Source organism: Macaca thibetana, chromosome 18 (genome assembly GCF_024542745.1).
Source record: "Macaca thibetana thibetana isolate TM-01 chromosome 18, ASM2454274v1, whole genome shotgun sequence".
NCBI lineage: Eukaryota > Metazoa > Chordata > Mammalia > Primates > Cercopithecidae > Macaca > Macaca thibetana.
In genome coordinates this window covers 35522590-35544080 of record NC_065595.1, presented here as the reverse complement: position 1 = coordinate 35544080, position 21491 = coordinate 35522590, and the positions used below count along the sequence as shown (strand labels likewise).

The following is a 21491-nucleotide window of genomic DNA, read 5'->3' as shown; positions in this document are numbered from 1 at the left end:
ATTATAATGTAACATCAATGCCTTTTGTGTATGGGTTCAATAGCTGGTGTTTTACATGGTCTTTTTACATAAACCATGTCTATAATGCATTATGTTCAATTTCTAATTTTAGTGTTTTTGCTTTGAGGAAGAGTGAAAAGTTAAAGATATTTGCATCAAAACAATCTGAATGCTGAATACCTCTAGAACGTTTTATTTTTAACCCCACTGTTTTATAACTTTTCACTCATACCTAATTTGACTTGCTTTTATCAAGTCTTTCCAGACCAATTAACTTAATTTTCGGAAAAACAACAACCTTTATTTTTGACACTCATATCATCAGTTTAATACATGATTTAATTACATAATCACAATGAAAAGTTCAACTACCAAACCTGGGAACACACAGTCGGTTCTCAGGACCAAGGCACTAGGCAGAGGGTACCAGCCTCCTACTTTCAGTGTGCCGTGTCAGCTATTTTACAGGGGAAGAAATCCAGAAGTTAATGTGAAAATTTTGTCATTTGAGACATCAAAAAGCTTGATAGGGCAGTAAATGCTGTAACCCAGGGTCCAGCAAAATGGAGTAAGAGTGACTAAAGGACGGGGGGGGGTTTGGAGGTTTCATAGAGGTGATGATATATGAACTGGATCTTCAAGTTTGAGTAGGAGTTTTCTTCATGAAGAAAGGAGCAAAAGTCATCCCAGCTGGAGAAAGCAGCTTGTTTAAATGCAGAGTCAAGAAAGATATAGAATGTTTGAGGTGAAGTTGGAAGTTGAAGGTAATTAAGCACAATAGTCAATGGATAGAGTAGCAAAAGATGAAGTTGGAGAAGTAGGATGCAGTAGATTGTAGAGGGACATATCAATTAATTAGAGATTCAAAATGTAGATACATGATTAATTATTAAAGTAGGCAGGGTACTCATTAGGTATTTACTAAGTGAATGCAAAAGAAAACAGCTGAGTGCCTATTAGTGTACATCACTTTTTAAAGAATAACCAGGTCAAGATTAAATTTTATCAAGAATGTAATATACAAATATTTTTTTAAATTATCTTCCAAATAGAAGGCTTGAAGTAAAAGCAAAAACACTGTATGTCCCAAAACTGAATATTTTTAAAAATCCAACTAGAAAATGGGCAAAAAACTTGCACAGACATTTCGTTAAAGAGGATACGCAGATGCCAAGTAAACACATGAAAAGATAGTAAGCATCATTAGCCATTAGTGAAATGTAAATTTAAACTACAACAAGATATCACTACACACCTATCAGAATGGCTAAAATGAAAAATAATGGCAAGGGAAAATGTTGGCAAGGATGCATAGAAGCCAAATCACTCATACATTGCTGGTGGAAATGTAAACTGATATAACTACTTCAGAACAGTTTGGCAGTTTCTTTCAACACTGAAAATCTACTTAACATACACCCAGAATTTTCAGTCTTGGGTATTTATTCCAGAGAAATAAAGTCTTATTTTCATGCACACAAATGTTCATAGCAGATTTATTTATAATAATCTCAAACTGGAAACTACCCATATATCCTTCAATGGGTGCATAGTTAAATAAACTGTGGTTACCCATACCATGGAATACCATTCAGCAGGAAAAAGGAACAAATTGTTGACAAATAAAACTTGGGACAAACCTCAAGAAAATTATGCTAAGTGAAAACAAGCCAATCTCAGAAGGATACGTATTGGTTCCATTATGTAACTTTCATGCAATAACATACTTATAGAGGTGGAGAATAAATTAGTGGTTTGAAGGGATTAGGGATATTGGGAAAGGTAAGGAAAGAGTGAGTGTGGCTATACAGGATAGCACAAGAGAAATCTTCATGGTGATGGTATGGTCGAGTGTCTTGATTGTGGTGGTGGTTATGCAAAGCTACACGTGTGATAATATTTCACAGAACTATAAATTTGCATCCCTCAACATACACAAATGAGTGCATCTGTAACTGGTAAAATTTGAATGAACTATGGATTATACTAATATCAAGTTTCTGGCTTTACTATGGTGCTAGAGTTGTATAAGATGTTAATATTGGAAGAGGCTGTGGAAAATGGTGCACTGGACCTTCACTGTACATTTTTTTTTTTTTTGCAGCCCTCTGTGAATATATAGCTATTTCCCAAAAAATGATTTTATAAAACTTTGCATCTACATGTTATAATTTATATATGTCTAATCCATTGTGGCAAGTCGCTATGCTGAGCCATATCTGTCACCTTGTGGCAACCTCTGTGGTGGTAATTCTTTGTTAGGATGTGGAAAATCTATTCAGGATCAACCTTAAGCCCTAAGCCACAATACATGTAATGGTTGTATCTATCACCCTCAATGACTATAAGCGATAGACTTTGTGACAGCTGGCTTCACCACATGCTACATACCTTGTATAGAATAGGTCTTGGATATAGATAATTGCTCGTGATACATATGCATTGATTATACTGACATCTGCCAATGTTCAATCTCAACATACTATTGGATCTTTTCCTTAGGTAAGGGACAAGAGCACATTCCAAAATAAAGTAACTGAAACCTAAACATGATCTCAGAGATGGTTTTCTGCCCTATATATTAATGAAGATAAAAAAAGAAACACATGAATTCAGTAGAATTCTAATACCATTCCTAAAGAGTTCAAACTTTTAGAGAAACCTTTGTTTGCAGGTAGAGAAGGGCGAGGTTTCAGGATTGTCATCAAAGATGCTGGTTTTTATACATCTTTTTCTTGATGCCAAAACTTTTATAACTGGGAGAAAATATTCTTCCTTTCAGATGGAGAAATCAGATGCACTACAAATCCCCCTAGAGGGAGGATAAATGATACCTTAATTTTTTCTTGAGTTAAAAAATACTAATATAAGGCACATTAATGATTAGAGGTGTGATTAAGAAGGCCAAGGGCCACCTGAAAAGGGGCTAGAGAATAGGGTCATGGCCTCCGAAGAGAGGTAAACATGGAGATGAAAGATGGAGGAAATGGCTGACAGAAGACTCTGCGGACATCCTAGTTGGGTTTCAATCCCAGTTTGTTGCTTGATAGTTGGGCTAGCTTGGTCCTTGTGACACCTTTTAAAACAGATATATTCACAGTAACTACCTCACATGGAAGCTGTAAGAGTACAGAAGTCCAGGGCCAGCTTCCTAAGGGGCCCACAGTCAAAGGTAGCCAGCAATGGTGGTGGTGATGATGGTTTCAGGACTGTTGAATCCAACCCAACACAGTATGTCTTGCATGTACTCTTTTTCACATTTTCCACCTTGGCTCTACGCCATAGAAAGGACAATACAGATCACAAACCCTGGTCTCCCACAAGTTCCACTTTCAACTAAGAAAGATAGAATTCTGCTCAATAAGAAAAACTCTCCAACTCAATTATAATTCCCTGAAAAGCAATCACTTTCTTGTTCCGTTTTTTATGTCTTCAGCAGGGTTTAGTCTGCTACTCACAGCAAGTGACCAATAAATGTTTGTTGACAATCATGAAGGGATTATTATAGGGGCTGGCTAGGTCCATGAAACAGAAACCCACTAAAGCCAATTAGCAAAAAGATATGGGAGAAGTGCATAGAACCCATTTGTACTTATACAGTGGTTATTATGCTCACCACCTGAAAGTTGTCAAAAGGCCATTCTTGGCCGGGCACAGTGGCTCACACCTGTAAACCTAGCACTTTGAGAGGCCGAGGTGGGTGGATTACCTGAGGTCAGGAGCTCAAGACCAGGCTAGCCAACATGGTGAAGCCCCATCTCTACTAAAAATACAGAAATTAGCTAGGTGTGGTGGAGGGCATCTGTAATCCCAGCTACTCAGGAGGCTGAGGCAGTAGAATCGCTTGAATCTGGGAGATGGAGGTTGAAGTGAGCCGAGATCATGCCACTGCACTCCAGTCTGGGTGACAAGAGTGAAACTGTTTCAAAAAAAAAAAAAAAAAAAAAAAAAAAAAAAAAAAGCCTTTCTTTCTCCATCATCGAGACTCAGCTTCTCTCTGTACTTCTGCTGGAGCTTTTCATTCTCCTTTCTCCATTAGGACATCTGCAAGGCTCTTAGATTCTGCTCCCCTATAATGTTGGCATGAAAGTGGCTCTCGTATCCTGGCCCAGTTCCACCTTATCAGTTCTGGTGCCTGAAACTTTAGACTGCCTCAGTCTCCATACTTCATTCCACTCTCCTGAGAGAGAGAATATGCCCGACCTGCTTCAATGAAGTTTTCATTTCTGGTTCAAAGAACTGTGGCAAAGGGGCAGGATCATGTGGTTGGATGCTGTCCTTGTTGGGCTATGAGTAGAGTAGCTTCTGCACAAGAAAGGGTGAGCAGGAAGGGCAAAATGGCTACCTCTAGAACATGAATGCAAATATTTTATTTTCTCCAGAAATAAGTGTCAAAGAATCCTCAAGTTGCGTATGAATGCAATTTGCTAAGTAACTTCCAGGATAGGGCTCGGTATTGCTATGACGACTTTAGATTCAGGTTATGAATCTAAAGGTTATGAGGAATGTGCCTGAGTGTGCAGCATGAGTACGTGCTCCCCTGCATTCTGTAGACTGCAGGGCTGGCAGGAAAACATCCTGCTTTCAGAACCTGACCTTAAGACAGGCCCATTATTCTTGGATGATCCAGTGCTATGCCTTTTAGCACTTTTGCCCCAAGTGAGAATGTTCCTTCTTTCTGCCATAGATTGAGATCTCCCCAGTACCCAGCTCTTCTGCCATCTCAGGCAGCAAGGAAAAGAGGGCAGGTAAGTCCCTGCAGCAGCCCTGATGCACCACCATGTCATAGATTCTGATCTCTTCATACATTCTCTTAGCCTTGTTTTCTTGGTTCCTGGCGCCTCAGCTGCTCTCTGCAGCACGTTAAAGACTTGCCATCTCTATTAGCCACCAATAATGCACTAATACATTCGTCCTCCTATTACCTCGGACACTAATTTGGTGGAATTGGATAGTGACAGCACATTGATGTTGTTGAAGTTAATGACCCAGCAATTTACAAGATAAGTCACATTAGTAGTCAAATTGATTGTAATCATTGTTTCACTGAACAGAATCTGCATTAAGTACAGTATGTTGTGCTCTGTCCTTCACCACCCCATTAACAGAGAGAAAGAAAAAGATGATCAGAATCTTCTCCTTCATACCTTCTTTCGTGTCTCTGCAATGAATATGTTGGGACTTCTGCTTTCTCTTATAGCTTTCATTGAAAGATGTTAAGCACATACGAGAAACGATGGAATTTAACTTTGTATACCTGTGAATACAACTAGGCTCTTGAAAGAGTTATAGTTATTCATCTCTTCTTTATTGGGCATCTATAATTTTCTTGGTTTTGTGATTTGTACTAGAGATTCCAGAATAAGTTGTAAGATGTAATTTCTGTCTTCAGCGAGCTCACATTTGATTAAGAATCCTGTAACAGCCAGGCGAGGTGGGTCACACCTGTAATTCCAGAACTTTGGGAAGCTGGGCAGATCACTTGAGCCAGTAGTTCAAGACCAGCATGGGCAACATGGCGAAACCCTGTCTCTACTCCCCCAGCTCCAAAAAACAAAAACATAGCAAGGCCTGCTGGCATGCACCTGCTCCTAGCTATTCGGATGGCTGAGGTGGGTGGATCACGTAAGCCCAGGAGGCAGAGGTTGCAGTTAGCAGAGATGGTGCTTTCATAATCCAGCCTGGGTAACAAAGTGAGACTCTGTTTTTTTGTTTTGTTTTTTTTTGGTTTTTTTTTGTTTGTTTGTTTTTTCTAAAGGAATTATGTACCAGATGATGAGATGGTAGGAGACATAGGAGACAATCTCAATGGGTCAAACAATCACTTCTGAAGAGAGAGTTGAAATAGACAGGGAGAATGTCATACTAGAGATGACATGGTCAGTAGGCACTAAAATATTTCAAAGATGTTGATAAATATCAGTAAGTAAGTCTTTATTCTTTAATTTGTAGTTAGAAAATATTTAAAATATACTTATCCCTTGCAGTTGTACAATTTTGCAAAGTATTAAACCTTGTTTTTTCCTCCTTTATTAAGTGGGGCTAGTATTGTTGGTTTCATGTATCTTTAATAATATGAGAATGGTCAAAATGGACATAAACTTCCTGGCAGAATGTTTACATATAGTAAGCATTTAAACAAAAGCTATTTGAGTCCATATCTGATTTAATTTTTAGGAAAATTAAGAGCCACTTGGAGCCAAGATGGAAATAAGGTGACTGGTCAGACTTAGAGATACAATTTGGGTTATGAATAAGCAAGATGTATCCCTGAAATGATTGCCTCAACTGTGTGTGTGTGTGTGTGTGTCCATGTGTACATGGGTGCATATGGCCATGCATGTAAATAAACTCTGAAGGCACTGAAAAGGGGCATTCTAGAACTGTATTGAGTCAGGAGAGTAGCATGGCAGCATGCAAAAGGGGATTGAGAACTGATAAACCATGTGGTACAAACTCTTAATTTTGCAAATGAAGAAACACCCACCAAAAGAGGGGCAGAGGTAGATTGTTCCATGACATATAGTTATGGAACCACAAAGCCTGGATTAGAACCCCGATGAACTCATTCCTAGAAAAAATATTCTTTCCACTACTTCAAGATGCCAAGGTATCTCTTGTGAAGAACAATATTGGTCATATATTCTGATCTGTTTTCTGCATGTTTAGTCTTATTTCTTTACCTTCACACATCCTATAAGAACTCTTCCTCTCATCTGGTTAATAGGGTGTTATTGTCACTCTTACATGTCTCTGAAACACAGGACCACCCACATCCTGTCTGTTGCCAAACTGAACTTGTCACCCTTCCTTTACCTGCTAATTATATCACAAGCTTCCTTGATTATAGATGAGTGTCTTGATCTGGGCTGAGAACCCCATTATGCCTGGTCCTGGTGGGTCCTCAAGTGACTTCCCCACCTGTTTTTGGAAGCTGGGCAATCACAAAGCATTCTCATGTCCTTACAAATTAGAAAAATTATGTTTGATGTCTTCTCATTTGAATTTCTGCTTTTGTGCTGTCAGAGGGCCTGGGGCATGCATCACGCCTACCTTGTGACTAGATTTCTGCCTAGATAAAGCCCAGGACCCTTTAGTTAATGCTAATGAAACAGAAAAGTCAGAAACAATATCAATAATAATCACAATAATAATAGCAATACATGAGTTCCTTCCAGTTTGGAGCAGCCAGAAAGAAAGGCATGTCAGGGACTTGCAGTGTGATATATTGTGGGAATGCAACTGTCCACCCTTGAACAACAGCACATACCAATTATTAAAAAAAAAAAAAAAAAAAAAAAGACAGGCTTCACTGCCTGCTACAGATACAGCCTGGAAAAAATGAATAGGAGAATTACTGTCTGCCCAATGTTATACTTCTTATTAATTCATCATAATTAAAAATTACTGGGATGTTATATTCCCCTAAGATTTTTTGTTGGTCTCCTTAGTACGTTCTTGTGGTTTAAGATTCAAATAGGACTGGGTTACTGTGGTGTAATGATGATGTTAGCCAAAAAGGACCAACATAATTGGATTCTACAATGTTGGTAAGATATGAAGGAATGTGCTCAGGCAGGACAACACAGTTAAGTTAGGTGAGGAGGAAAGGTTGGCTCCTCGGGAGGATATCAAGTAATGTGGAGGCAGCAGGAGAGCAGAAACTGATTCCTACACATGATGGGAATGAACAGGAAGAGAGTAGATCACCAGGCTCAGCATCTAGAGAAACAGTCAAATAGTCAAAAGAACAGATGCCCAAGAGGCTTTAGAGCTTTTGAGATTTAAATCTAGACCTCAGAGCTAGTACAAGACAAAAGATGGTTCAGAGAGAATGGAATAAGTACCAAAGTCTTGCTAAGGTATGACATGTTAAAATGTTAATACTAGGACACTGGGATCAGTGCCATCTGCCCATTTAGTACTCCCCAGTTTTATGTAGCATTTCTAGAAGGCTGAAAAATGTTGGCTAATGCGTTTCTCTTTCATACTAGGACCAGGGTGCCTAGGAATGTGGATTGCCTCAGCCTCCTGAGTAGCTGGAGCTACAGGCATGTGCCATCATGCCGAGCTAATTTTTTTTTTGAGATGGAGTCGCACTCTGTTGCCCAGGCTGGAGTGCAGTGATACGATCTTGGCTCACTGCAACTTCTGCCTCCCCAGTTCAAGTGATTCTCCTGCCTCAGCCTCCCAAGTAACGGGATTACAGGCACCCGCCACCATGCCCAGCTAATTTTTGTATTTTTAGTAGAAACAGAGTTTCACCATGTTGGCCAGGCTGGTCTTGAACTCCTGACCTCAGGTGATCCACCTGCCTTGGCCTCCAAAAGTGCTGGGATTACAGGTGTGAGCCACTGCACCCAGCTGCTAATTTTTTTTTTTTTTTTTTTTTTTTTTTTTTTTTGAGATGGAGTCTCACTCTGTCACCCAGGCTGGAGTGCAGTGGCACGATCTCGGCTCACTGCAAGCTCCACCTCCCGGGTTCAGGCCATCCTCCTGCCTCAGCCTCCCGAGTAGCTGGGACTACAGGTGCCTGCCACCACACCGGGCTAATTTTTTTGTGTTTTTAGTAGAGATGGGGTTTCACCGTGTTAGCCGGGATGGTCTCAATCTCTTGACCTCGTGATCTGCCCGTCTCGGCCCCTCAAAGTGCTGGGATTACAGGCGTGAGCCACCGTACCCGGCCTCGGCTGCTAATTTTTAGTAGAGATGGGATGAGCAGCCTGTGGCCCTTCTCAGATGTCCAGTCTTAAACTTTTTCAGACATCAGAATTGTTACCCAAATAAATATTTTTTTCTTTATTTTTAATTACCCAGTCTCAAGTATTCCTTTATAGCAACATAAATGGACTAAGACAGTGTCAGATTCACCATTAGCTCTGGGTCTTCTCTTTGTGCCTAAGGCCCAGTGAATCTCACTCTGGTTGTTCTTGCCTCTCCCTTCCACTTAAACTGATGTTATTTCTTCCTCAATATTTGCTAGACTGGTTGGGAAGGGAAGAGCAGGCCAGAACTCTCTGTTGTCCTTATTCAGCCTTAGCTTTAGTCGTTGTGTTGCCCAGGCTGGACCTGAACTCAGGGGCTCAAGCAATTCTCCCACTGCAACCTCCCAAATTGCTAGGATTACAAGTGTGAGCTACCACACCCAGCCCTGGATATCCTCCTTCTAGCTCTTTGAAACTATGTATTATTGTTAACTATAGCTATCCTACAGTGCTGTACAACACTAGAACTTATTCCCCTTATCATGTTGTAATTTTGAATCCTTTAGCACATCTCTCTTTATTCCCCTTTCCCCCACGCTTTTCAACTTCTAATATCCTCTGTTCTACTTTTTACTGGTTAAAGGTCAAATTTTTTTAGCTTCCACATATGAATGAGAATATGTAATGTTCAACTTTCTGTTCCTGGCTTATTTCACTTAACATGATGTCCTTTAGTTCCATCCATGATGCTTTGAATTAAAAGATTTCCCTTTTTTATGGCTGAATAGTATCCCATTGTGTATACTAAATTTTCTTTATTCACTCATCTGTTGTTGGACACCTAGGTTGATTCCATATTTTGGCTATTGTGAATAGTGCTGTGATAAACATGCGGGTGCAGAGGTCTCTTCAAGATACTTATTTCTTTTCCTTGAGATAAATGCTCAGTATCTGAATTACATGGTAGTTCTATTTGCAGTTTTTTGAGGAACATCCATACTGTTCTTCATAGTGGCCGTACTAGTTTACATTTCCATCAACAATGTGTAAGAGTTCACTCTTCACATCCTCACCAGCATCTGTTCTTTCTTGTCTTTTTGATGATAGCCAGGCTAACTGGGGTGAGATGATACCTCACTGTGGTTTCGATTTGCATTTGCCTGATGATTAGTGGCACTGAGCGTTTCTAATATATTTGTTGGCCATTTGTATATCTCCTTCTGAGGAATGTCCATTCAGATCATTTGCCCTTTTTTTTTTTTTTGCTGTTGAGATACTTGAGTTCCTTGTATATGCTAGATATTAATTCCCTGTCAGATGTATACTTTGCAAATATTTTCCCCCATTATGTAGGTTGTCTTCTAACTGTATTGGTTGCTTCCTTTGCTATACAGACACTTTTTGGATTCATATAATTCATTTGTTCACTTTTGCTTTTGTTGCCTGTGATTTTGAGGCCTTATTCATAAAATATTTTCTCACACGAATGCCCCAAAGTGCTTTCTATATGTTTTCTTCTAGTAGTTTTACAATTTCAGGTCTTACTGAAGTCTTTGATTCATTTTGAGTTGATTTTTTTTATAGGGGGAGAAGTGGGGGGTCTAGTTTTATTCTTTATTCTTCTGCACATGAATATCCAGTTTTTCCAGCACCATTTAGTGAAGAGATTATTCTTTCTCCAATGTATGTTCTTGGTGCCTTTGTCAAAAATCAGTTGGCTGTACATAATAGATTAATTTCTAGGGTTCTCCATGCTGTTTCATTTGTTTATGTTTCTGTTGTATACTATTTTATCTTTATTATTGGCTCATAATTAATATCTCTTTTAAAATTTTCTTTTCAGCAGTTGCCCCAGGATTTACAGTACACATCTTTAATTAGTCACAGACTGCCTTCAAAAGATAGTATGCCACTTCATGTGTAGTGTAAGCACATTATGACACCATACTCCCACTTTTTTCCATCTGTCTTTTATGCTATAGTTATTATACATTATGCTATTACTACATGCAACAAACACAAAATACTTTGTTACTATTTTGCCTTAGAAAGTTATATCCACAGCAATAAAAATTAGAATAAAATAAATTTTATATTTACCCTATGTTATTTCCATTGCTTTTTATTTCTTTTCACAGATTCAGTTTATTCTCTGGTATTATATTCCATCTGCCAACAAAACTTCTTTTAACATTTCTTGCGGTGTTGTTGGTAGTGAATTTTGTCAATTTTTGCTTGTATACGAAATATATTTTAGCTTTATTTTAGTTTTATTTTTAAAAGATATTTTCACTTGGTAGAGAACTCTCTATTGACATCTTAAAAATTTAGCAGTTTGAAATTACTCTCCATTCTCTTGAGGCTTGCATAATTTCTGATGAGTAGTCTTCTGTAATTCTTCTCTCTCTTTCAATATATGTAATGTATCCCCCATCTACTTTCCCCCAGCTCCCTCTAGAGTTTTCTCCTTATCTTCAATTTTCAACAGTCCAAATATGATTTTTGTAGGTGTATTTTGGGGATATAGATAAATATATTGATTGATGTTCTCTATACTGTACTTCTTGGAATTGTGATTTGGATGTTTTCATTAATTTTGAAAAATTTTTGGTCATTATATCTTTCACATATTTTTCTCCTTTTTCTTCCTATTATTTTTCTGAAATTTCAGTCATATATACATTAGACTGTTTGACATTGTCCCACAGTCCTTGGATACTCTTCTGTCTCTCTGCTTTTCTTTTCTTTTTCTTGCTTGCTTGCTTGCTTGCTTTTTCTATTCTTATTTCTTTCTGTTTTAGTTTAGGTGCTTTTTGTTGATCTATCTTCAAGTTCACTGATTTTTTTTCTATTCTCTGCTATTTTTATGAGTTCATCAAAGACATTTTTGTATATTTTGTTTCTCTTTTATTAATTTTTGGCATTTTCATTTGGTTCAGTCATATAATTTCCATCTTTCTGTTCTCTAAAATTTTTCTATATGTTCATACGTCCCTGCCTTTTCTACTAAAGCCTTTAGCCTATTAATTATGGTTACTTTAAATTTCTTATCAGGTAGTTGAAGCATATGGGGCATAGCTGAGTCTGTTTTTATTGATTTTTTTTCTTGATAGTGTGCTGTTTGAATTTTTGCTTTATAATATTTTTTGGAAGATGAGCATTTGTGTAGGACTCTAAAGGCTAAGACAAATACTATTTTTGTTAGAAATTGATATGCTTTTTACTTTATCATGCCTATGCCTTTAGCTGTGGTGGTGGAGATGTTGAGTCAATCTAGTTTGGAGTTGATCTGGGTTTGGATTTTGTTATTGCTATATTTACCTTCTGTTTACCACAGGCTTCAAATTCCTCTGGCATTACCTTGCACATGAAAAAAGGAACTGGTTTTGTCAGGGTTATTTTCTTAATGTCTGCTATAATTTGGTTTGTCTGACTGCTCCAAATCTTATGCTAAAATTTGATGTCTCATGTTGGAGGTGTGGCCTAATGGAAAACGTTTAGGTCATGGGGGTGGATCCCCCATGAATGACTTGTTTCCCTCTATGCTGTCCTCATGGTAATGAGTGAGCTCTATCTCTCTATTCATTTCCACAAGAGCTGGTTGTTAAAAAGAACCTGGCACCTCTATCTCTCACTTCTTTTCTTGCCGTGTAATCTCTGCACAGCTGGCACCCCTCTTACCTACTGCCATAAAACTCAAACTCCTGACTGCAGGTGATCCACCCGCCTTGGCCTCCCAAAGTGCTGGGATTACAGGCATGACCTATCATGCCTGGCCGTGAATTTTTAATTTTTAGTAGAGATGGGATTAGCAGCCTGTGGCCCTCCTCAGATGTCCAATCTTAAACTTTTTCAGACATCAGAATTGTTACCCAAATACACCTTTTTTCTTATTATTAATTATCCAGTCTCAGGTATTTCTTTATAGCAACATAAATGGACTAAGACAATGTCAGATTCACCATTAGCATTGGGTCTTCTATTTGTGCCTAAGGCCCAGAGAGACTCACTGTAGTTGTTCTTGCCTCTCCCCTCCCCTTAAACTGCTGTTATTTCTTCCTCAGTATTTGCTAGGCTGGTTGGGGAGGGAAGAGCAGGTGGAAATTCTCTGTTGTCCTTATTCAGCCTTAGTCTTAGGAAAAGAAAATTCTTTGTCCCTGAGTCTTATGTACAGGTCCTTCTCCATGATCCTGCCTCTCCCTCAATAGTACAAGTTCTTTTACACTAATCAAGTGATGTTTTTCTGACCTCTTCCCTTCCCCAGGGATTAAGATTTTTTTTCTCTTCTATTCCCCCAGCTATGATGTGTTTCCACTTGTGCCCTGAGCAGTGCGAGGTTTTCTGTACTTCCTGCAGCAGCTTAAGCCTTTTGTTCCGCGGGGCAGCTAGAAGAGTAGAATCCAGGTGGGACTTGTTGCCTTTCCTAAAGTTACTGCTTCTTCCCTCCTCCAGGCATGCAACACATAGGAGGCTTTCTCTAATCTTTCTCACCTTGCCCCCATCTTTCTTGTGAGTCAACAGTATGGTCTGTGGAAAAGATCTTTAGAGTTTGTACTCATTTTTTTTTATGTCTGTGTCTCCGAGTGTTTCCATATTTTCACATTATCCTTTAGTAATGATTATTCTTTAGCAATTGTTACAAATTTTAGTTGAGTGTTTTTTTACCAGATTGCAGGATGCCTGGCACCTACCCCTGATGAGCAAGTGCTGTGTCCTGTCTTTCCTTGGAGACTTCTCCCTTCCTTTGGATTTCAGGCTACTCAGTTGTCCTGCAAACTCAGCTCTCTGAGGTCTTCGAGAAAAATAATGTTTTCATAGATTATCCACTTTTCTTCATTCTAAGAGTGAGGATACATTTTTCAGTTTTCTGCATCCTAAGCAGAAGCCAGCTATCTGTAAGTTGTTGTTGTTTAATTTGCCAGCCTTTTTTGGGGGGGGGTCTCCTATTCCCTAAATATATTTTCTAAAGCTTTTAATATTTTTTATACATAGATGTAGTAAACATGGTTATTTTGTAGTATTTATGTGATTTTATGTAACTGTAAATTCTTTTTTTTTTTTTTTTTTTTTTTTTGAGACGGAGTCTTGCTCTGTCGCCCAGGCTGGAGTGCAGTGGCCGGATCTCAGCTCACTGCAAGCTCCGCCTCCCGGGTTCACGCCATTCTCCTGCCTCAGCCTCCCGAGTAGCTGGGACTACAGGCGCCCACCACCTCGTCCGGCTGGTTTTTTGTATTTTTTAGTAGAGACGGGGTTTCACCGTGTTAGCCAGGATGGTCTCGATCTCCTGACCTTGTGATCCGCCCGTCTCAGCCTCCCAAAGTGCTGGGATTACAGGCTTGAGCCACCGCACCCAGCCTTTAACTGTAAATTCTTTGTGAGTGTATTTTTTTCTTTCTGATGTTTCTGCTGCTTTGTGGATGTATTCACTTATTTTGTGTCCCCGTTTATTTTGATGGTGGGCTAGTCCTCTCTCTCGAAAACATATCTGTGTATGTTCCCAAAATCTTAGGATGAATATATTTTCCTCTAGAAAAAGTTTACTTTTTTTCTGGATCCCCAGGGCGCCATAAGCTCAGAATCACTTTAAATCTATTCTCGCATGGTTTGTGGTTTCTGTGATCATCCCAGGGATTAAAAGATGGGACATATATCCATACATAAGTATGTCCTCTTGGAATTAAACTCTCTTACTCTCTTTTTTCTGTCTCCCCCTTCCTTCCCTCCCCTGCCCCTTTCCCTTCTTCTCTTTAATAGCAAGGCAATTGTCCCCTACTTTCAGAAAGGAAAGCCTTCAGGATAAAACACTAGAGAAACTCATTTATACAGATATATGGAGACTTAGAAGGACAGAAATATTTGAATCCAAAGAAGCAATCCTTTATGATAAAATGTATCCCCACAGAAATTATTAAATGGAGTAGTCTATGGAAAAAAAGGGAGACAAAGAGAGACTCTTCCATGGAACCCTCCATCATCTTATTACCTATCTCTCTTACAAAGCCAGGTAACTGTTGGCCTAGAAGGCCAACTTTAATGTGAACTATAGACAGAAGAGAACTGGATGCTGGATCAACAACTTGCTGGATAGTCTACACCCGGAGAGTAGAAACCTGTGTGTGGGCAGCATTATTACTTTATTCAGTGGCTAGGCTGGTAGTTTCAATGAGATGGAATGCACTCTACAGAGGTCACTGAGATCTGGCCTGATTCCAGCTGCATGAAGCTAATCATTGGTTACCTGTGCTTCTCTGAATGTTGGTTACTGAATCTTTTTTCAATAAATGTGTTTTCCATATCTTCTGCAGATCTTCAGCAAAGAATAAATGTTGATTCTACACATTTTTTACATAAAAATATATACTTCTATGGCTTTCCCTAAAGCAAGACAGAGTTAAGAGTTTATCAAAATCAATAAAGTTTAAGGAAAGGAATATCATTAAAGCTTGGCAAATCGGGAACCTTAAAAAGGGTCAGTTTTCCCCATTTCCTACCTTCTCCCAGTAGGTGTGAACTTCAAGGCCTGAATTTATCTTTTTGCTCCTCAGACTCAACGACTTCAGGATTGTTCTTTGAAATTTATACCTCAGCTTTGTTTCAGTTTGCTCCTATTATGAAGCAAAAGAAGAACTTTGCTCCTGCTTTTCTACAAAGAACTCCGCTTACATTTTCTGGCATTCATAATACAGGAAAACTGCCAGACATTTCCCAGAAAATCTAACCCTTAAAGTTATGGTGAATCCCTAGTCCCATACTAGCCTTATGTTATAGAATTAGATAACTAAAGAACAATGCAAATATTATTTTTATTTATTTAGGAGGGATTTTTTTTTTTTTTTTTTTTTTTTTTTTTTGGTCTAGAAGAGACTTTCAGGTACCTTACCAGGATATGTTAAAAAAAAAAAATAGCAAAATGGTAAATAAAGGAAAGAAGGAATTAAGGAGGAAAGGAAGAGGAGGGAGAGAGAGAGGAAAGAAGTAAAGGGAACCAAACATTTCACAAATACTTCCTATGCGTTGGCCACAAATTTGGTTATAAGATATAATTTAGTTTCCCTTGAAAAAAAACTGATGAATCATGCAAATTATATATTGTCTTACCAGGTTCAAAAAGATGACTTGTTCAGGAGACCCAGAACTCTCCTAACATTAACAGTAGCTAGGAATGTCTCTTAAGAGGACTACTAACCATCATAAAGAGGACTCTGGGTAAAAGAATTAACAACCCCCTTTACAAAATCATTTGGGTAGCAACACAGCACACACTCCTTGGAAGCTTTTCTTATGAGATCCCTGAGCATTGACCAATGACACCATACAGAAATACAATCTATATAGGTAACACCACAGGAGAATAAAACAGTATATAATGGGGCCCCAGACATGCAGGGGTATTTCCGAGTCCTGGGAGATAATAGAATAAACTCATGGAGGACCTGTCCTTGAAGATGGATATTTGAACAAAGGAAATGATGATGTCAGACCTCAATGTTTTGTATCTATTTTAAGTCTTTTAAATGTATTGAGTAAATACATGAGGAATATGGAAAGTTAGTTTTCTCAGTGACGTCAAGTGTTTTGAGGGATGATGTGATAAAACTTTGTATCCATAACACAGTGTCTAGGATATAGTAAATGTTCAATAAATAGTAGTCATTGAATTAAGCCAAAATAAAAGGCAAAAATATACACAACTGGCACATTGAATAGTAAGAAGACTGGCCTGACTGAAAAGGAAGACTAGGTGGAGAGGAATTCAAATATTTCCTCTTCCAGGAAGCTTTTCTTTTTTAAAAATTGATTTTTTGTATACTTAATTTGTCTAAACATTTATTTTAGGTTCAGGGGTACATGTGCAGGTTTGTTATTGTGTATTGTGGGAGTTGGTGTACAGATTATTTGGTCAACTAGATAATAAACATAGTACCTGATAGGTAGTTTTCAAATTCTCACCCTCCTCCCACCCTTCACCCTCAAGTAGGTTGTGGTGGCTATTGTTCCCTTCTTTGTGTTCACATGTACTCAAAGTTTAGCTCCCAATCATAAGTGAGAACATGTGGTATTTGGCTTTCTGTTCCTGTGGTAGTTTGCTCAGGATAATGGCCTTCAGCTCCATCCATGTTGCCGCAAAGGACATATCTTATTATTTTTTATGGCTACATAGTATTCCATTGTGTATATGTATCACATTTTTTCATTTTACTCTACCACTGATGGGCATTTAGGTTGATTCCCTGTCTTTGTTATTGTAAATAGTGCTGCAATGAACATACTTGTACATGTGTCTTTGTGGTAGAACAATTTCTATTCCTTAGGGTATATACCCCATAATGGGATTGTTGGCTTGAATAGTAATTCTGTTTTAAGTTCTTTGAGAAATTGCCAAACTGCTTTTCACAACGACTGAACTAAATTACTTTCCCACCAGAAGTGGATAAATGTTTCCTTTTTTCCAATGTTTCCTTTTTTCCACAACCTCACCAGCATCTGTGATTGTTTGACTTTTTAATAGTAACCATTCTGACTGGTGTGAGATGGTATCTCATTGTGGTGGTGATTTGCATGTTTCTACTGATTAGTGATGTAAGCATTTTTCATATGCTTCTTGGCCATGTGTATGTCTTCTTTTGAAAACTGTTCATGCCCTTTGCTTACTTTTTAATGGATTGTTTCTTTTTTTGCTTGTAAATTTATTTAAGTTCCTTGTAGATTTCTGGATATTAGACCTTTGATGGATGCACAGTTGGCAAATATTTTCTCCCATTCTGTTGGTTGTCTGTCTACTCTGTTGATAGTTTCTTTTGCTTTGCAGAAGCTCTTTAGTTTAATTAGGCCCCATTTATTAGTTTCTGTTTTTGTTGCAATTGCTTTTAGCATCTTCATCATGAAATCTTTGGCAAGGCCTATGTCCAGAATGGTATTTCCTAGGTTGTCTTCCCACAGTTTTTATAGTTTTAGGTTTTATGTTTAAGTCTTGAAACCACCTTGAGTTGATTTTTCGTATATGGTATAAGAAAAGGGTCCGGTTTCCATCTTCTGTGTATGGCTAGCCAGTGATCCCAACACCATTTATTGAATAGAAACTCCTTTCCCCATTGGTTATTTTTGTTAAAGATCAGATGGTTGTAGGTGTGCAGCAATATTGCTGGGCTCACTATTCTGTTCCATTGGTCAATGTGCCTGTTTTTGTACCAGTGTCATGCTGTTTGTGTTACTTAGCTTTGTAGTATAGTTTGAAGTCAGGTAACATAATGCCTCCAGGTTTATTCTTTTTGCTTAGAATTGCCTTGGTTATTTGGGCTCTTTTTTTCAGTTTTATTTTTTATTTCAATGGATTTTTGGGGAACAGGTGGTGTTTGGTTACATGAATAAATTCTTTAGTGGTGGTTTCTGAGATTTTAGTGCACCCATCACCTGAGCAGTGTGCACTGTACCCAGTGTGTAATCCCTCACCCTCCTCCCCTTTCCCTGAGTCCCCAAAGTCCATTGTATCATTCTTATGTTGGGCTCTTTTGGTTCCATATGAATTTTAAAAGTTTTCTAGTTCTGTGATGAATGTCATTGGTAGTTTAATAGGAATAGCATTGAATCTGTTGATTTGCCTTGGCAATATGCAGGAGGCCTTTCTTATTCACTCAGCCTAAAGATTATTTGGTCAACTAGATAATAGATGCCACTTCTCCTGAAGACTTATTTCTCTGCCTACCAGGGGCTCCTACTAGGGAATTTTCAGACAGTGTTATAATTATTTGCTTACCATTCTGCTCCCGTTTACTCTCCCCACCTGCCAACCCAGGAGTTCCTTGGATACAAAGACTCAGAGTTTTATACTGTTGCATCCCAAGCCTAAATTCTTAATGAATATTGACTGAATGTGTAGGAAGATTGGGCCTGATTATTGGAATAATTTTGAAGGAGTTTGATCTCCATCCTTTACAAAGACTTTGTTCTACAGAAAAAAAATTAAGTTCCTTGAGCAAATGAATTAAATAAATATTCTTTTCTAGGAATATGAATGCTTTTATGTCTAGGTTTGCATAAGAAGTTATTAGAAATGAGACCTGTTGTAAGAACACAGGTCTGGAATGACAGGAAGCAGAATTATAGTAAACAGGTAGAAAACAAAAACAGTTGTCTCAGCAGGTTGTTTTTCATATCAAAATAGCTCATGCAGGGGGGAAAAAAAAGTTTAAAATGAAGTTTTGGGCCAGGTGCAGTGGCTCACGCCTGTAATCCCAGAACCTTGGGAGGCAGAGGTAGGTGGATCATGAGGTCAGGAGTTTGAGACCAGTCTGGCCAACATGGTGAAACCCCATCTCTACTAAAGATACAAAAAATTAGCTGGGTGTGGTGGCGTGCGTCTGTAATCCCAGCTACTCGGGAGGCTGAGGCAGAAGAATCGCTTGAACCTGGAAGGTGAAGGTTGCAGTGAGCCAAGATAGTGCCATTTCACTCCAGCTTGGGTGACGGGTGAGACTCCATCTTAAAAAAAAAAAAGTAGTTTTGGTTAAATTCTACTTCTTTCTTTCCTATCACACGAAAAATTATTGCCCCAAGTCCAAAAATAAATGTCCCTCCCATGATTATTCATATATCTTTAATACCCTTGGAGAAAAATCACAATAGCAGTATGAATAAGTCAGTAATGAACTGCCCTAAGGCTTTTCTGCCTTGAAGGGAATGAGGATTAAAGGGAACTCACATCTCTGAAAGAGTTGGGCTTGGGCTTGGGCTTTTCTTCTCCTACAACACTAACATTAGAAAGTCACTTACCCTCTCCTGGTGTCTACTTCTTTATTCATCAAAGAAAGGATAATAATATTTTCCATAGCTTAGTTATGGAGCTACTGAGAACTGAGACCTTGTCTTATGTCTGACTACTTAGCACAATGTAGTACTAGACAATCAGTGTATATCTGTCCGAAGAATGGATAAAGGAGACAATGAATATTATATTGCTGAGACAAGTCTACAGATCTCATAAATTAATGCCATTATAAAAAATAAAGCTATCTAATATTTGTGCCATTTCATGTTAGAAATCAGTCACGAAGAGAGAGGCAGTTTTTTTCTCACGCTGCGCTGCTTGTTTAAGTGTAGCTGGTGGTGGGGCAGGGATAGGGGATACTGATGTGGAAGAAATAGTGAGACACTTTATTTCTTCAGCCTCAGGTATTTTAGGGGATGTCTATAGAGATTGGCCATTTCTGTAGAAGATTCTAGATTCCACCCTGCTTGCCAGAGGCTTCTGTGTCAACAGCTGGAATGGACGTATGTCTAATCTTAACTCAAGTGGAGCAGACATTTATTTTGGGAAGACAGGATCCTTTTGAGAATGGCTGCATTTGCCTGTGGGTTGGATCAGAGTTGAATTTCTTGATCATTTTGCTTCACTAGTGGGGAAGATATTATTGAATTTTTACCTGGCTCTGATATGATCTCTTCCTTTAATGTTCTAAAGGATGATTAGAAGAATTTATTTTTAATTCTTCAAGATGCCTTACCTGTTGCACACTTCCTGGAGTCTTTATCTGATTTAGCCTTCATATATGGCTGAGGGAAATGTTTAAGCAGTAACCTTTGATAGTGTTTTAGGGGACCACGTTTCCCTCATCCCCCAGGGCACAGCAGCTGTGAAGAGAGAAGGAAACAGTGGATTAAGAGTTAGACAGACTAGGAGTTCCTTCCAAGATCTTCCACTTATTGGCACATAACCTCAGGCATGAGAACTACTAAAAGCTCCCATTTATTCTTACATAAAATACATATATATGTGGAGATATATATATATATCTCTACATATATTTATATAAAATAATATTGCTTTTCTTGACTCCATAACTATGCCTGGAATTTATGTCATTCATCTTACACCTAAACCTTTCAAGACATATGTAACTTATTATTCTTGGAGTCTGTAAGGTCTGATTCCACAGTGATTCTTTATACCTTTTTATACTGCTTTAAAGACGGAATTAGGCATGAACAAAAAGAAAAGGATAAAGGAAATTTCAAAGAATTTCTTCCAGATAAGTCTGCCTCTGTTTGGAAGCCAGTGATAACAGTAAACACCCTAAAATGGCAGAACAACTTCTTGGCTAGGAGCTGGTGCCATCTTCCTCCCAGAGGAATGAGTACAGATTGGTGTATTCTCAAGAGCCTATGACCAAGTGCTGTTGCAGAGGTACCTACAGGCCCACAGGGCAACTTCATTCTAAGAAGCATTCTATTTGAGTTGAGGAATGTCTGCTTGAATCTTCTCTATGCCTCAGTGTAGGCTATATGGTGCTGGGATAGTATAAGAAATGGTCCTTGACCTCTAGGAGTTCACAGTTTACTGTAGGTGTAAGATATAGACCAAAGAGACAATCATAAAGCAATGATAAACAAAACAAGGTGGATAACAAAATGTAAGTGAAATGCAATCCAAGTAGGGTGACAGAGCAATGGAATGTCTGAAATGCCAGCTCGGATTCCACTAGCTCTGTAAGCTTCAGAAAATCACTTTATTTCTCTGGGATTCATTTTGCCATCTTTTAAATAAGGGGTGTATGTACAGATAAGAGGCAGATAGACTTAGATCTCTTGCAGTAAAAATCCCAAGTGTGCCTTTGACAAATTAGAATAGGACATCCTTTTCCCCAGGCAGGGCACATTGTTGGCTTGTTGAGCAGAGAATAGGTTATCAGGTCTCACTTTTCCTCTTCTTACCCCCGCTTTGCACAGTGCCTAACCTGCACAACTGTATACTGCAGTCTTTGGTCTATCCTGGCTCTGATACTGTACCTG

General features: G+C 38.6%; 1 protein-coding gene across 1 annotated transcript in view; it reads left to right on the top strand.

Moving 5' to 3' along the window:
• Positions 1–590: 590 nt before the first annotated feature.
• HAUS1 (HAUS augmin like complex subunit 1) overlaps positions 591–21491 on the top strand; it is a 983957-nt gene continuing 963056 nt past the window's right edge. Inside the window, exon 1 of the mRNA XM_050767980.1 lies at positions 591–594. The gene's annotated coding sequence lies outside the window, so the exon portion shown is untranslated. The remainder of the gene's footprint in view (positions 595–21491) is intronic.